Source organism: Myotis yumanensis, unplaced genomic scaffold, assembly GCF_028538775.1.
Source record: "Myotis yumanensis isolate MYYU_CA2020_CCGP unplaced genomic scaffold, mMyoYum1.0.hap1 SCAF_4, whole genome shotgun sequence".
Lineage (NCBI taxonomy): Eukaryota > Metazoa > Chordata > Mammalia > Chiroptera > Vespertilionidae > Myotis > Myotis yumanensis.
Window position 1 is genome coordinate 31,280,817 of NW_027223755.1, and position 13,501 is coordinate 31,294,317.

Consider the following 13,501-nt stretch of genomic DNA (forward strand, 5'->3'; position numbering starts at 1 on the left):
TTTTATCAGAAGAGCCCTAGCTGGTTTGGCTCAATGGATAGAGCATCGGCCTGTGGACTGAAGGGTCCCAGGTTCAATTCCAGTCAAAGGCACATGCCTGGGTTGCAGGCTCGGTCCCCAGTAGGGGCAGGAGGCAGCCGATCAGTGATTCTCTCTCATCATTAATGTTTCTATTCCTCTTTCCCTCTCCCTTCCTCTCTGAAATCAATAAAAATATATTAAAAAAAAAAAGAAGGGAACTGATTAAAAAGTACTTGCGGAATACTATGCAACCATGAAAAAAGTGAAGTAGATTTATATGTACTGACAAGAAAAAGGTGATCTGAATATTTTGTTTAAAAACAAGCTAATTGTTCATATAGTATGCTGCAATTTCTGTTTAAAACAAAAAAAGACATACATATAGATGCATAAACATGTCTCGAAAGGTTACACAATCATTGAATAGTGGAGAAAGATGGAGAAGGGCTCTTAAGTGAATAGGCAAGGTTTTGTGAGGAATTTTACTTTTCATTTTATGTCAGTCTTACGGTTAGATTGTTCTTAAAAACTAAAAGCATGTATTTTTGTAATAAAAATCTAGGAAAAATTATTCTTGTGTTTTTAGTTCATTTATATTTTTTGTTTTGAGTGTGTGTGTGTGTGTGTGTCCCCTTTCTGAAGACCTGGTTGCTGTACATCCATTTTTGGGGGGCTTTGAAACACAGTTTCCTTATTTGTGACTAAATAATCACTTTTAAAAAAGGCAAATCTCAAAACAAAACTAGGGTTTTATATAAGAAGGAAATAGTTAATTTTTAAAAGGAGTTGCTTTTATTTTTTTGCTGATTACTTTTTCACTTTGGTAAACACTTTTATGGTCTTTTAAGATTCATAACTTAAAATATTGTGTTTTGGGGGTGGCAAGGCAATAAAAGGTGATTGTTATTAGAATTAAGATGGATAAAAATTTTTAATTAACTAATTTATTTAGGGTTGATTTGTTGGCCTTTCTTTGAGTATTTTGATTTTCTTTACAGACCGGAGGTTATTATATAAAGATGTGATACTAAATTACTTTTAGAATTGGATGTTTTACTTATTGGTGATGGTACATTTTACTGAATGCATTTTCAAGACTAAAGTAATTAATACAGAACAATTTTGAATCAGGTATTACACTTTTTTTGCCTTTTGATTAATGGAAAAAGTACATAAAAGAAAATTTGAAACGGTGCATATGTATTTTTTATTTTTTATGTAAATTGCGATGTGATTTCCTTACAAATTGGGTTTTGAAAGTAAGTTCCTCATCTGTGTTCAGCATTGTTCTGAGGAAAGTTAGGTTTTCAATTTTAGCTGAACAGATCTTGGGATTTGTTATAATACTTAGTTCTCTGATGGTTAGTATTGGTTCAAATCTAAAGTATTCAGGAGACAATACTTTTGTAGCTATATAAGATTTCAACAATACTGGAAGTTGGAATTGCAGATGTGGATTAAGAAAGCATTTCTACTCTTCTTCAATCTTTTTAATTTCTTGCCACACACTTGTATTCTGAGTACACCCTTGGATTGTAAAAGAAAAGGCCATTCCTATTGTTTGTTTGTTTCTTTCCCCCAGCTTTGCATTTAATTTCATCCCTTTGCAGATTTGAGACTTTGATGCCTTTCCTTTTAAAAACTATAGGATGCCTGTGGAATATGTGTTTTAATAGAAGAAATACTGCAATTAATTGAGCAAGTCAGGTTATAATTGTCTTGAGTATGTCCTGGCCGGTTTTTGAGATGTTTATCCTGGGCCTTTTTTCTTTTCACAATGGATAATCAATTGCTTTCAATTCTAACTCCAAGTGTTTCCTTTGGAAAGACACAGACCAGCATATATTTTCTGCTCACACTCATATTAAGAGAGTTCAATTAATGTATGATTTCAGCTAGTAATATGTTCAGTGAACAGGATGGCAGTGGAGGAATGACTGATGTTTTCTTTTAAGAAAGCTATACCTTTGAAAAATTACACAGGTGGCCCTGCCTGGTGTGCCAGTTGCTTGAGCGTTGTCCTGTGCACCAGGAGGTTGCCAGTTTGATTCCTGGTCCAATTCCTGGTCTGGGTTGCATGCTCCATTCTCCATTAGGGGGTGGGGGTGGGGGGGGCGGTGCAGGAGGCAGAAGATTTGTACTCTCAAATTGATGTTTTTCTCTCCCTCCCTTCTCTCTCTAAAAATCAATAACCTATTCTTTAAAAAAAAATTACACGATTAGATCTATACTAATTCACATGCTTGCATGCTTTATTATTTTTGTTAGAAAATTAATTTTCTTCAATGATGCAAAATGAATCTTTGTTGTCTTTACTTTAAGACGCTTACTTACATATACATATGATAAACTCGTTGCATTAGAAATTTTTTTAAATTTATTTTTTTAATATATATTTTTATTGATTTCAGAGAGGAAGGGAGAGGGGAAGAGAGAAACATCAATGATGAGAGAGAATCATTGATTGGCTGCCTCCTGCATGCCCCCTACATGTGCCCCGGCATGTGCCCTTGACCGGAATCGAACCTGGGACCTTTCCAGTCCGAAGGCTGATGCTCTATCCACTGAGCCAAACTGGCTAGGGCTGCATTAGAAATTTTTATAGGGCAGTCATTAAATTTGAACTGCTGTTGACCCTCAACTGTTATATTTGAGGACAAATATCCTAGAAAAGAAAGCAGATTACAGGTAAGTATAAACATTTTAGAAACAAAGCAGATTATAGGCCATTATTTATTAGATGGTAATATAATAAACTACATGGAACCTACAAAACCATTTTTAGTCACCTTTCAAATAACTATAATACAATTTTTTTTTTTTTTTTTTTTTTTTGCTGGCTGCTTCTCATTTATTTTCCACTTGGTGCAAGGCACATGGCTATGGGGTGTTAGGCAGGCTTGCATGTGGCTTGGGTAGTAAAGACTGGGGCTCTCTCAACTTCGCTGTTTTGATATAAAAGAACCCAACTGCTTCTGCTTGCTGCAGCCGGCCTAGTCTACGCCAGGTGGGGTGAGAGGGAAGGGGATGGAGGAGGGGGGGAGGGGCTCAAAGCCTAGCGCCTCTGGAAGTCTGGTGGCTGGTGCTGGCTACTCAGGATGGGGGCCCAGCGTTGACTTTGCCAGGCTGGCCGCCAGGCTGCTTCCTTGTGGCTTCCCGAGCCAGGTCACAGGTGATCATGCTGCTGGAGGCCTGGGGAGATTCCGAGTGCTCTGGGGACTCCAACACTGTGGCCATGAATGGGAGAGTGGACTTCCCAAAAAAGAAGCTTGCCCACCAGTGACCCGGGTCGGCTTTGGGGAGACCGGGATGGTGGGGGATGGCTTCCCCAGGGTACTGGGCACTTCCACAGGAGCTGTTACTGGAAGTGGAACCACGGCGGCGCCGGTAGTAGCCGTGGGTGGCCATGAGTGAGCCGCTGGAGGGGATGGCGGCCATGCTCTTGCTTGTGCACTGGTGGAAACCTTGGCGGCGACCCCTCGCGGACCTCGGCGTGCGATAACGGGATAACGGGGGCGCTAGGCCAGGGAGCCCATTTGCAGAGGAGACCGTGGGAGGCCACACCACGGAGACGCGCGGAGGTCACTATGATACAATTTTAAGAACAGTACTTTCTCACAGTAAAAAAACCTAACTTAATTTTCTTGGCTTATTAACTTTTTGAGATAGCTAACTAAATGTTTAGGGATTACTGTAAATTAGAAAACATGAGCTGTTTCCTCCTTTAAATGGATGGGAATACTCTCCATCTCTTTCTGAGAAATTAGTATCAAGTGATAATTTTGAGAAAAACATTGCATTACATAGTCTTGTCCCATGAGAAGTGACTCTTGTTCTCAATCCTAGCCAGAGTCTCTAAATAAATAAATAAAAAGTGTGTTGGTTATATTTGTTTAAAAAATCTGAGTATCTTTCCAGTTTTTGCTTTCAGTGCCTGTGTTCTGCTGAGAATACACTTTGTACATAGTTTTCAATTCTTTTTTTTTTTTAATATATTTTATTGATTTTTTACAGAGAGGAAGGGAGAGAGAGAGAGAGTTAGAAACATCGATGAGAGAGAAACATCGATCAGCTGCCTCCTGCACATATCCTACTGAGGATGTGCCCACAACTCAGGTACACGCCCTTGACCGGAATCGAACACGGGACCTTTCAGTCCGCAGGCTGATGCTCTATCCACTGAGCCAAACCGGTTTCGGCCTAGTTTTCAATTCTTTAAAAATAATAGGTAGCCAAAGCAGGCTTTGGAGAGAATGCAGTGCAAAATCTGCTTTTCATTTTGAACTTAAAGATTGCCTTTCAGCTGATAGTAAATGAACTCTGTTACTAAGGGTATGCAGTTTTATATTTGTGGAAATCTTATGTGAGAATTAGTTTTGAGTCAGCTAACATATATTTACATATATTTATTTATGTATTTGTAACTAAGTTGATCAAAAGTGAGCAGAAAAAGAGACAAATGAATCCAGGTGTCATTTGATTATGGTTACCTCAAGCATATTTCAGTGACTTCTGTGTATAGATACAGTTCCATTTCTTCTTAAAACAAAATATGCTAACAGATGAGAAGCTATTTTTATACAATATCTTGCATGATAGCCGTTATCAACTTATAGAGCTATGTAGGTTTTAGAGATGAAAAGATGACATAAATTCCAGCCTTTTCCATTTTGCTGATGAGAAATCTGAGGCATAGACATATTGAGTAATTTGAAAAGTTAAATTTTGTGTCTCTTTCCACTGCTTGGCTACCTCTTAATTTGCTGGGAGTGTTTGGTAAATCTCAGAAAAATCTTAGAAATGAGAACAATATTTTTTTGTTGTTTGTTAATCCTCACCCAAGGATATTCCCCCCCCTTGATTTTTCAAGAGAGTTGAAGGGAGGGAGGGAAGAAAAGAGAAAAAGGGGGAGAGAGAGAGACAGAGAGAGAGAGAGAAAGAATGAAAGAAAAGAAAGAAAGAAAGGTAGATGTGAGAAAGACTCACTGATTGGTTGCCTCCTGCACGCACCCAACTCCAGCTGGGGATCGAACCTGCAACCCAGGTACTTGCCCTTGACTTGAATCAAACCCTCGAGACCCTTCAGTGCCTGGACAGATGCTCTAACCACTTAGAAACATCGGCCAAGGCAGAGGAACAATATTCTTGAATGTAAATTGACTGAACTGTTGCAGAGTTTATTTTGCTCACATTTCTTTGAATGTTATAAAAGTATTTCTAGACAGCATTTTAATTTTAGGCCACATTCTAATAGCTTCAGTTAAGCAATGATTCTAGCATACTAAATACATGGTAGTGTAAAACATTTGTAGACATTTTTGGAAATTGTAGAGCTGTTCTAAAGTGAGGTTAAAATTCAGGAAAAGTTAGTTATAATTGCTAACTATTTGAATATTACAGCTGTGTGAATATACATGAAATTATGCATACACCCATGTAATCAAGAATTTACTAAAAGTTTAGTGCTTTGACTGCTCTGAATTTAGTATGTTTATGAAAACTTATCTAGTAGTGTCTGTATTTGACTTGTTTTTGTACATTTTTCAGTGTGTTGTCAGTCCCTCCACCTTCATCATCAGTGAATGGTATACACATAACCCCTAGATACACTTTATTCACATAATTGATGTGGCTTCAAAACTTAGTGACCTCTCTAATTTTAAAGTCCTCTTTGATTTGGTGCTTTTCTTCACTGAGCTGAACATAATTTACCTGAGCCTCCTAATACTACTGCAACAATATCATCTGTATAAAAGCCTAAGCAACCGTTGACTGTTAGACCGTTTGCTATGACGTGCACTGGCCACCAGGGAGCAGACACTCAACGCACAGGAAACCTGGAACAGACTGATGCCTCAGAGGGGAGGGGGAGAAGGGCGGGAAGAGATTAACCGAAGATCTTATATGCATACTAGAGTCTTGGTGCACCGTGGGGTCCCTCGGCCTGGCCTGCAGGGATCGGACCGGAACTGGCAGTCCACATCCCCTGAGGGGTCCCAGATTGCGAGAGGGCGCAGGCCAGGCCGAGGGACCCCACTGGTGCATCAATCCATGCACCAGGCCTCTAGTTTATTACTAATACTAATAGCAGTTAACACTTCCATTATACTTAACCATTGCCAGATACTGTTCCAAGTACTTTATATTTCTTTTCTTTTTTTTAAATATACATTTTTATTGATTTCAGAGAGGAAGGGAGAGGGAGAGAGAGATAGAAATATCAATGATGAGAAAGAATCATTGATTGGCTGCCTCCTGCATGTCCCCTACTAGGGATTGAGCCTGCAACCTGGGCATGTGCCCTTGGCCGGAATCAAACCAGGACACTTCAGTCTGCAGGCCCACACTCTATCCCCTGAGCCAAATTGACTAGGGCATACTGTCTTATTCTTGAGTATATTTCTTTTCTTTTAAAATAATTTAAAATGTTTTATTTATTTATTTTTTATTTTTGTTGTTAATTCTTACCTGAGGATATTTTTCCATTGATTTTTAGGGTAGTGAAAGAGGGAGGGAAAGACAGAAACATTGATGTGAGAGAAACACATTGATTGGTTGCCTCCTCAACGAGACCTGTCAGGGCTCGCTGGGGAGGAGCCTACAACCAAGATACATTCCCTTGACCGGAATCGAACCCGGGGCCGTTCCCTTGACCAGAATTGAACCTGGGACCCCTTTGGTCCACAGGCCGTTGCTCTATCCACTGAGGCCAAACTGGCTAGCGCAGCACTTTATATTTCTTAACAGAGGTATGAAACACTTTTTAAAAAATGTTTTTATTGATTATCAGTGAGGAAGAGAGAGAGAGAGATAGAGAGAGAGAGAGAGAGAGAGAGAGAGAGAAACATCCATGATGAGAGAGAATCATGGATCTGCTACCTCATGCACGCCCCCTAATGGGGATCGAGTTCACAGCCTGGGCATGTGCCCTGACCAGGAATCAAACCAGTAACCTCTTGGTGCACAGGATGATGCCCAACCACTGAGCCACCGCAGTCGGGCCCTATGAAGCACGTTTATTCTCATGTTAACTGATGAGGAAACAGAAGCATAGGAAAAAAAGTGCTAGTAACTTTTGTTCAAGGTCACACAGGCTGGTAAATTATGGAGCTAGAAACAGCTTGTCTGACTGGTACTTCTACTGTCTAACTAGTACTACCTGTGATGCATCATCTACATATATAAAAAGCCAGCAACCATAACCCTGGAATGACTGGTCACTATGATGCCCACTGTGGCCAGCGAACTGGCCCGATCTGGGGGTGAGGCTGGCTGGCCAACCCCATCCCCGATGGGCCCCCACCACCCCAATTGGCCCGCAGCCCCTCCCCTCCATTGGCCCTGCCCCTAATTGCCTGCCCCCTACCCCAATAGGGGGCAGGGCCAGCCCATCAACAACCTGTGGCCCCTCCCCCCGGCAGGCCCCACCCCTGATGGGCCCCCGCCACCCCATGGGCCTGCGGCCCCTCCCACCAGCCAGCTCCACCCCTGATCGGCCCCCCCACTCCGATCAGGGGCAGGGCCGACCAGCCAACCACCCATGGCCCCTCCCCAGACCACTGGTCCCCTATCAGCCTCCCCTACCCCATTTGGGGGCGGGGCCAGCTGGCCCACCACCCACATCCCCTCCCCATGGCCAGCCCTGCCTCCAATCGGCCCCCTCCACCCCAATCAGGGGCTGGTCCCCTCAGCCAATTGCCCACAGCCCCTTCCCCCAGCCAGCCCAGCCCTGATCAGGTCTGATCAGGGGCGGGCCAGCTGGCTAACCTCCAGCAGCTGCCTCCTTCTGAAAGGCCCGGCCCCGATCCACCCCTATTGGGGCCGGGCCGGCCAGACCTCACCCGTGCACAAATTCATGCACTGGGCCTCTAGTCATTAAATAAGATAAACCTAAAGAAGGTTCATCTCTAGGTTTATAGTCTCTTGCTACTTTCTAGGGCAGCTGTGGGCAAACTACGGCCCGTAGGCCGGATCCGGCCCGTTTGAAATGAATAAAACTAAAAAAAATAAAAAGACCGTGCCCTTTTATGTAATGATGTTTACTTTGAATTTATATTAGTTCACACAAACACTCCATCCATGCTTTTGTTCCGGCCCTCTGGTCCAGTTTAAGAACCCATTGTGGCCCTCGAGTCAAAAAGTTTGCCCACTCCTGTTCTAGAGTGTCTTTCACTGTGGCCAGAATTTTAACTTGTATTCATAGCTATGATTTTTAAGGTGTATTTTTAAAATTTGACTTGAAAACCTGCATTATAAATTCCTTTTATGAGTGAGTTTCAGCTTTGGAGGAAGGTTGTGTGGGGTGATTTTGTCATCTTCTATCAGACATTTTAAACTTTTAAATGAGGAATGACATGTAGGCTAGATCTAATTGTGGTATATATGCAGTGAAGGCAATTTTTCAAAGTATATTAAAGAAATATATCTATCTCATTTAAGCACCTTTTTAAATGTTATGATTAAACATTATACTATTAATTATTGCTGGTAAGATGATTTAAATTCTTTAAAAGAGAGAGTTTATTGGGAAGATGTTAATTGGAAGGATGCAATAGAACCTGCCAGTACATTGAAACTCTTACTAACTGAATAAGCTGATCACATAAATTGGAAGCTCATTTAGTGAATTATTGTGCTTAAAATTCAGGTGACTCCTTGCCTGGTCCTGGCTTATGTAACACTCTGTTTACTTAAAGCATTTTTCATTGTCAATTGATGTCAGATCCATAATGTTGGAAGGTATTATACAGAAAATATGATTAAAAAGATAGCATGTAGAGTAAGTCTACAGAAACAAGGTTTAAATTTTTGTACTTAATTTAATTACACCAGTACAATTTAGAAGTGTACCTGTTAAATATTTGCTGACAGTGACCAGCTTTTTTATATGTGAAGTATAGATATTTTATAATTTCAGTGTAAAGGGCAGAGCCTGGTGTCTCTTCTAGTGTTGCTATTGGTCTGGGTAAAGGCCTGCAGAAGTCCAAAGGTAGCATACTGAATTTGTTATTGTGGAACCTTTGCATCCTGCTACTGCTTTATATGAACTCATTTCTACAAAGATGGTGGTCATGAATTTTATAAGTATTTGTCATAAAATAAACATTTAAAATTCAGGTAACAGAAGTTTATAATTAATTGTTGTATTTGAGTAAGGACTTTTTAAAATGTCCTGTTTCTTTAGCATTCTTTAAGCTTTCTTAGCACTTAAGATTTTGTACTCTTGCCAACATGACTAGTTTTCTCTTCCTTCCCTCCCCCAATTATCACCTGTGTAACTTTTGTCTTATACTTTCTATACTTTATCCAGACCTGCAGTAAAGCTGAGGACTGAAGTGACCAATATCTGCTTTGTGATGATGGTGGAATCAAGTGAGACTTGAAGTCAGGAGATGGAGTAGCCTCAGAGCTTCAGCTTCTCCCCTCCTTCCTTGTCTCCCTCCCTCCTTCTTTTCCTCCTTCCCTTACTACCCTTATTCTCTCCCTTCCTTTTTTGGAATGGGGGAATGGAGTAGGAGGAGAGAGAAGTAGGAGGGAGTGATAGGGAAAAAGGCAAGAAATTGGAAGAGGTAGGAAGTACCAATGATGAGAATGTACTCCACTCCTTTCTTTCCCTGTAATTGTCTCCTCCCCTCCAACCTCCCTTGATTTAGGGAAATAAAGCTGAGGTCACAAGGACCTATGTATTCTGCTGCTTGGCTGCTATTTTTAGCTTGGCTCCACATTAGGCTGGCACCAGGCCATGATGGCACAGGGCCAATGCATTGTGGGACTGCTGGCAAGTTTCAAAAACCTGATTTTTCAGGTATCAGACTAATTTTCAGACATTCTACTGTGATATTCTACTTACCTCTACTTTTACTAAATGGATGTGCATGTTTTTATTTGTCTTTTGGCTTTTTAAAGAAGGGATTCAAAAAAAAAAAAAAAAAAAAAAAAAAAAAAAAAAAGAAGGGATTCATTAAAAAAAATATTGTTGAAAGTATTACATATGTGGGACTCATTTTTGATAGTATTATACTACTATAGCTATTTTGGATGGAAGAAAGATTTAAGAATTGCGTTATCAGGTCAGACTTACATCCAGCTCAATAATTTTGGTTTTGTGGCAGCACCAAGAGGTGTGAAATTTGCCTGATTGATTTAATGTGCCTTGGGCATCTTTAAAATTGCCATTGCTGTTGAAGTGTGGAGTTTCAATTGGTTCATATAATTATAGGTGTCATCAGACATTTAACAAAACAATGTATTTATTTTTATGCAGTTATCAGTGTTCCCTTTGCTAACAAAGTTGTCTGTGTTTAGGTTTAGTTAGTGCTATAGGAATATGTAGGAATAAAAAAGCCCACTATTTATTCTCATAGGAAGCAGCTAGGTTTTGGTTGAAATATCAGTATTTGGGTCTAGATTTTATATACCTTAGAGCCAGTATTTATGTGGGTTGTATTTGCAAATTGGGTTTCAAACTTTTGGATGCACGTGTAAACTTGATTATCAATTGTACTCACATAGAAAAAATATATTGTATTTGTTCTTGAGTAATTTTGGAAAGAAGTAAAAAGAATGTCACATTGTGAATCTGTATCTTTGGAAGGGACTTTGGTAAGAATAACAGTATTTATATTCTTTCCATAGCGGTACACAGGAAAGCTGAGTGTAGGTTAGGGATGATGTTTGGTGTACCGTGGACTACACTAAATATGAATAGAAATAGGGATGATAATTGTTAGGCTTATTCAATGAATAGTGGTGTAACGTATTTAGATCTGTTGGGTATCAGGAAAACATTTAGTTAGTGCATTGATCTGATGTCCTTCTTAAGATAGTACCAAATAATTGGCCAAAATAACTAGAAATAGAATCAAATTGATTTCTCCCCTCCCCCCCTCACTTTAATGTAACTATTAGGTGAATTCTGCTGAATTCAATTTTGTGAAATAAGAAAGTATAAGGTGAAAAACACACAATACGATTAAAAAGTGGGAAGAAGACACCCGGATAGACATTTCTCCAAAGAGGACTTACAGATGGCCAATAGACATAAAAGATGCTCAGCATTACTAATTAGAGAAATGCAAATTAAAACCACAATGAGATATTTTACAACTGTCAAAATGGCTATCATCAATAAATTAGTAAACAGTAAGTGTTGGTGAGGATGTAGAGAAAAGGGAACCATTGTACTTTGTTGGTGAGATTGCAAATTGGTGTAGTCATTATGAAAAACAGTATGGAGGTTCTTCAAATAATTAAAAGTTGAACTACCATATGACCCAGAAATCCCACTTCTGAGTATTTATCCAAAGATATGTGCACCCTTGTGTTCAATTGCAGCATTAATTGTAATAGCCAAGATATGAAGCAATTTAAGTGTCCTTTGATATACCATTGGATAAAGATGTGCTATATATATATATATATATATATATATATATATATACACAATGGAATATTACTCAGCCATAAAAAATGGAATCTTACTATTTGCAACAATATGGATGGATATAGAGGGTGTTATGCTCAGAGGATGTTATGCTCAGTGAAGTAAGTCAGACAGAGAAGGACAAATACTGTATGATTTAACATATGTGGAATTGAAAGATTAAAATACCCGAACAAACGAAACAGAAACAAACATAAATAGAGAACATTTTGATAGTTACCAGATGGGAGGGGAGTTGGGAGGCTGGGTGAAAAAGGTAAGGGGATTAAGAAGTACAAATTGGCAGTTACAAAATAGTCACGAGGATATAAAGTACAGCATAAGGAATATAGTTAATAATATTTTAATAACTCTCTATGGTGTCAGGTGGGAAGTATCAGGGGGATCACTTTGTAAGTTATATAAATGTGTAACCACTACGCTGACCCCCGAAACTAATATAATATTGAATGTCGCTTGTAACTGAAAATAAAATTTTTCAAAAAGTGTAAGGTGAGGGATTAGTGAAAGGTGAGTTGCCGTTCTAATAGCATATAGGAGGCAGATGTTATAGAGTTTATTTAAATTTTTATATCTTAAAATGAGAAACTTACATTGCGGATAACAGCCAGTTTGCTGTTACCGATCCAAGAATATTTTATTACTTAGGGTGAAAACAAAAATTTAGGAAATAATCAGAATGTCTTGGGGAAAGAATATTGACTGAGTGTCAAGTATATTGAACTATATCACAGTGTAGTAATTATACCATATGGTCTCTGCAGTTAGAGGTTATGGTAGATATTCGAAAAGGGGCTTGGAGATACAACCATTAATCTATGTATATATATTTCTGCAGATAGGTGTACATGTGTGTGTGTGTGTGTAAAATTTAATATGATGCATAGAACATTGTAATCTACTGGATGGTAGTAGGTAAATGACAATCTTTTGGGTCCTTAATTTAATATAGATTTTATTTAGGTGAGTCATGTAAAAGATGTCAGCTCCAGCTTAACTAACAGGCTTGATTAAAACCAAAGCCCAGAAGGTAGTTTGACTAGTGCTGTTTAGTGTATGAGCAAATTGTTCAAATGACGTTCCTTATTGGAACTTGTCAGAGCAGTTTCTTTGGAGTTTTCATGGATCTCTTTGCAACTTAATAAAAAGGCATTTTGTCTAAGCTGTTTCATAAATAGCAGGAAATTCCAAAGTACTGGATAGTATTGCATTTTTGCTTTCAAAAAGGACTTTTGTGGTGGGAAAAACAGTTTTGTAAAAACTATTTATTTTAACAGTTTATATGGCAAAGTACTTTTATTTTAAAATGGACAGATTTTTTAAACATTCTTATATTAACAGTAATTTAAGTTTCATCCATGATTTTTCATGCTCATTTATTTTTTATAGTTTGTTTGCAGAGTTTATAATATTAGATTTGTTAGAAAAAAATTGGAGATACCAGATCAATGACTGATTTTATTCAAATTTCAGTGTATGTATTAGGTCTGAATTGGTATTAGTAGCTCATAGCTTAGCAGTGGGTTGTCTTTTGCTTTTGATAAATCATGAAGCTTTTGTGAAATTTATTTTTTGACACATAATGATATGCTTTGTATTTTTTAAACTGTGTGTGTGTGTGTGTGTGTGTGTGTGTGTGTGTGTTTTGGGTTTGGAGAAGGAATGTGGTAGTGATGGGCTAAGTGGTGGTGGGATAAACTCAAGAAAGCACAAATTTAAGTAGCTATGTTTAAATATATAGAGGGTTCCTTTCCTCCCCCCTTTTCAGTTCAGGAATTTATGTTTCGTTGTGCTGCTTATTTAATGTCATTATATAAAAACTCATATTTTTACTTATCCCCCCACCCCTCCATTCTTTCTGTTAATGATAGTGACAGTTCAGAATGTAGTCTGTGAAAGTTCACGGTATGACAGTCTATTTTATGGTGGTATTAGGGATGTATTGACTATTGTATCTCTAAAAGGCTAATTTTAAAAATTCACTTCTTAAAGTGATGATTCCATCTTTGAGCCTTTACAATTTTGGAGCAGCTAGTT

At 38.8% G+C, this 13,501-nt stretch overlaps 1 protein-coding gene and 1 pseudogene across 2 annotated transcripts in view; one reads left to right on the plus strand and one right to left on the minus strand.

Annotated features, from left to right (window-relative positions):
- The window catches only part of ZSWIM6 (zinc finger SWIM-type containing 6), a 241,038-nt gene that overhangs the window by 41,199 nt on the left and 186,338 nt on the right, over positions 1-13,501 (plus strand). The gene's annotated exons all lie outside the window — the stretch shown is intronic.
- Positions 3,086-3,511, minus strand: LOC139008057 (pancreatic progenitor cell differentiation and proliferation factor pseudogene; annotated as a pseudogene).